Here is a 4,619-nt window from a genome sequence, read left to right on the forward strand (position 1 = left end):
GTTAGTTCTAATCTTGCTTATCTCGACTTCTTTTCTCTCCACGACTTCTCGCAGAAGGTGAAATCTACGAAGTACATTCTTGACTCTCTGGTGGTGTCTAGGCTCCTGTGCATGTGCAATAGCTCCGTTATTGTCACAATATAGAGCTATTGGTCCTTTAATGGAGGGGACTACACCAAGTTAACATGTGAACTTCCTTAGCCATATCGCTTCCTTTGCTGCTTCATGTGCAGCAATGTACTCCGCTTCAGTTGTAGAATCTGCAATGGTGCTCTGCTTAGCACTTTTCCAGCTTACTGCACCTCCGTTGAGGCAGAAGACAAACCCAGACTGTGATCTGAAATCATCTTTTTCGGTTTGGAAACTTGCGTCTGTATAGCCTTTAACAATTAATTCATCATCTCCACCATAAACCAGGAAATCATATTTGGGCCTTTTCAGGTAGTTCAGAATATTCTTGGCAGCAGTCCAATGTTCCTCTCCTGGGTCTGACTGGTATCTGCTCGTAGCACTGAGTGCGTACGCAACATCTGGGCATGTACATATCATAGCATACATTATTGAACCAATCAATGATGCATATGGAAATCCCATTCATTCGTCTTCGCTCATCTAGTGTTTTTGGGCACTGAGTCTTGCTTAGAGTCATTCCATTAGACATGGGTAGGTAGCCTTATTGGGTTATGAATAATATAAACAATATAATTCATGCGGAAAAACCATAAAGCCATGAATCCAAATTAATTGCCACATAGTCAATTAACATAATTTAGGTTACATACAATGTGATGCGTGCCTTGCCTAGCAGCTCCCGAACCGAACAAGAACAAGTATTTAGAGCTCCAAGTGTCGCCCCTCCGTAGAAATCCACATCACGTTCGGATCCGCCTTATGTTCAACCAACTAGGATATTACTTAAGGTTTTATGCACTCGGGTTAGGCTAAAAACTATGCTCTGACTTGAACACAATATACGCGAAGAATATGTTTTTGATGTGTATAATTTATGAGGGCTAGCCTCATATTTGTAGGGTAGGAAATAAGGAATTTGAGTCTTACTAGGGAAAGAATTACCAATCCCTTTAGGATTGAAATTCTTAACCAATTAGAATTGTAGCAATAATTAAACACTTAACTAATTCAATTCTAATAGGACAAGGAAAACTAATACTTAATGCCAAAGTTACTTGGCAACTAAGTAACCGGACTTTTCTTGGAGCCCAAGACAAAGAAATCAACGCAGCCACAATGGGCCACGCTGGCGCGCGTGCCTGCCTAGGCCCAACCGCAGCCGCAACTGGCTCAAGGCCCAGCACGCTGCAGTTTGGCCTTGGCGGGCTACTGCTGCCTTGGCCTGCTGCTCGCGCTGTAATCCCCCGTAATTTTATTATATTTTATTTATATATTCTAACGTATATTTAAAATATTTAAATGTAATTTACGAATTTTAGAAATGAATATGTAATTAAAATACAATTATGTTATTACATTTTGAATATTTTAAATGATTTATGAAATCAAAATTTATTTTTGAATTTTACGTTAAAACGAATTCGGATTTTGAAATCACGTTCGATTGAAATTAGAAAACAAGTACTAAACATTTTGGATTCATCAACCTAAATCCTACTCCTAGCCCAATTAGGCAAAGCCCAAACCAATAAACCCAACAAAATACTCCCTTCTCCCCTCTAGTCTCACGTGAAACCAAAAGAAAGAGAGCAAAAAAAAAAAAAAAAAGAAGGAAACCCTCCTTCTTCAACCTCACGTACAATTCAGCCATTGCCTCCCGCCTTCACTGCTCCGCCAGCCGCCGCACCACCGCGACAGCGACCCACGACCACCACTACCGCGGTAACTTCTTCTTCTTCTTCAAGCTTCTCCTCCTTCCTCCTTTTCTTCTATTTCCTTTATTTTCGTTCCTACTCTCATGGCTCGATGTTTCGCGCAGCAAACCGTGACCCAGGCCACGACCACCGCACACAGCCGCCGTTTCCAACCCTGCCGCGAGCCATCACCGTCCGCCGGCCAGCTCCCTTCTCCCCCTCTTGAATTGGTTACTTTCTTAAGCCCTAAGTAACTAATTATTTTAAATTAAAGCTTGTTAATTTAGATTATATTCTTAAATTAAATTTATAATTTTTATGGTGAATATGATTTTCAGATTTGATATTGAGATTAAAAACGAATTAATTTTCTGTTTTAATTAATTAAAATTAAGTTAGGGCTTAATCATGATTTATAAATTTGAATTATGTTTTCTTGAATTAAAGTTATGGGTTTTGTGATTTAAATTATAAATTTAAGATTTTATGAATTTCATAATAAAGTTATTAATTTTCAGATTATCTAATTACATTGAAATATTGGTTTTTGGTTGTTTAAAGTATGAAATTCAAGGTTTTTATGATTATTAATCATGATAGGTTGAGTATGGATCATTGAATTGGTTGTGTTGAGATACTAGGAACGTAGATTGACCATGGTGAAGTTTTTAAATGAATTTATATTGCTAAAAATTTAGAGTACGATGTTTGCAAAAAGTTTTCAACGAATTTCAATCACTAGTTCAATAATTATGATGCTAGGAAAGCAAATGCTCAAGTTTTGATATTTAGGAAAGTTCTAAATATGTTTAGGATGCATTTGGAATGCTTTATTGTGGTTGTCAATGATTAGAAATTGATTGAGATTACTTGTTGGATTGTTTAGGCGGAGAATTCTCTTTAGGCGACTTTTGAAAGTGTTAAAGTGGCCTATCAGTTTGTTTACACAAGGTACGTACATACCTGTGTGCTTGGAATGTGTGCTAATTGTTGAAACCATGTTGAATTGTTGATGAACTTGGTTATGTTGATATCGTTGATGAATTTAGTCAGGTTGAATATTGCATGTTTAATACTGTTGGTTAGACATATTGAACCTATATTGCATTTTGAGGATTATAGCATGTTAGTATGGATGGTTGATACAAACATGTTTGATTGGGAACACTAGATTACTTTGTATATAATTCAGATCAGTGGATTGTTGTTCCCTTTTAGTTTTTCACTACTTTATGAGGGCCGAGGACCTCATTTAGTAAGTTGAAACCTTATACCCATATACAGGGTTGATCAGTATTAAAGGAAGGATTGGAGTTAATTGGAATGAGTCTTGTTTGATGTCTTTGTGATCACTTACTTAATTCCAAGATAAAAACAGTTGTAAATAAATGTGGATTGTATGCCTTATGTGATTGTTGAGTCATAACAGGGTGTCAATTTGTAAATCATGTAAAGTGAAACTGAGTAGCAATAACTTTAGACTGTGCACGTCTAAAGTGACGGACAAACATGAGTTGGGGTTCATGGTGGTAGCCCATGGCCTTTAATTCGGACCGCACCGTGTCCTATTTTTATTCAAACGTTCCTCGATATCGCAGGTCACTGAGGTTACGGAGTCGCGCCCGTACCTCGTCTTCCTTAGTGAAGCATCTAGCTAGAAAACTCGGTCCATTGTCTATTTCAACTAAAATAATATTATTGTTATAAAAGTCCAGTCCAGTCTAGCCTAGTCTAGTTAAGTATGGTCGTCAAACTATCATGTTTGGTCTGCCCTTGTTTATGTTCATTAGTATCATGTTAGGGTTGTTCGTTAATAGTATCATGTTAGGATTATTATTGTTTTAGTATGTAGTACTCAGCTTTGCTGATTACGTGCGTTGTTTGTGTGTGTTGATCATGGCTATGCCTTATTGATCCTGTGATGACCAATCTTTGGTGAGCAGTCTCTAAGGATCAATAAGCGTTGCCCATCTACAGGTTTGAAGATGATGCATCATTGGGATCGGGATTAGAGAGCTTGTAGTTATATTTGCTTATTTAAATGATTTGGTTTGTTAACTTAATTTGAAATTTGTCGTACTATTCGTATTTCCTTATTTCAGTTAATTGGTTTTGGACCTAATATGTAATAAGATTATTTATGAACCTAAAAGTTAGTTTTATGTTTTCCGCTGCAAAATTCTGAATAAGCCGTTACGTTTTCACACGGGCGATAATACTTTGATAATTCCCTACAGTTATATTTAAAAAGGGTTATTTTAGAAAATGGGAATTGTCGGGGTGTTACACGCGCTTTGCTGTGCTCGCGGCCCACAACGCTCTAGGCCCATGGATGGGCTATAGCGCTGGGCTTCGTGCTTAGTGCTATGCGCTCGGCCTCGTGCTTGTTGAGCGATAGGCCGACTCGCTTGCCGGCTTGCCGGCTTGTCGCTCGTCGAGCTTTCGATTCGTTTTCCGATTTCGGAATCTATTTCCGTTTCGAACAAATATTTACGTTTCTGTTAATATTTCCGATTCCGGAAATATTTTCCTATTCCGACAATATTTCTGATTCCGGTAATATTTCTGTTTTCGGCAATATTTCCGATTCCGACGATATTTCTATTTCCGATAATATTTTCCGATATGATCCATGTTTCAATTTTTGGCAACATCTACGACTTGGATAGTGTTTATATTTCCGTCATGAACCATATTTCTTTTTCCGGCAATATCTTCGTTTCCGGAATATTCTTTACTTTGCCTTTTGACGATTTCAGCTCCCACTGGAACCGAGATTCGTCATTTCCGAAT

At 37.8% G+C, this 4,619-nt stretch overlaps 1 long non-coding RNA gene across 1 annotated transcript; it reads left to right on the plus strand.

Moving 5' to 3' along the window:
- The first annotated feature begins 1,633 nt into the window (after nucleotides 1-1,633).
- LOC130469217 (uncharacterized) lies at nucleotides 1,634-2,830 on the plus strand. The gene is made up of 3 exons (XR_008929618.1): nucleotides 1,634-1,854; nucleotides 1,952-2,056; nucleotides 2,713-2,830. It is a non-coding gene; the product is annotated as an uncharacterized lncRNA (long non-coding RNA).
- The last annotated feature ends 1,789 nt before the right edge of the window (nucleotides 2,831-4,619 follow it).

Source organism: Spinacia oleracea, chromosome 3 (assembly GCF_020520425.1).
Source record: "Spinacia oleracea cultivar Varoflay chromosome 3, BTI_SOV_V1, whole genome shotgun sequence".
Lineage (NCBI taxonomy): Eukaryota > Viridiplantae > Streptophyta > Magnoliopsida > Caryophyllales > Amaranthaceae > Spinacia > Spinacia oleracea.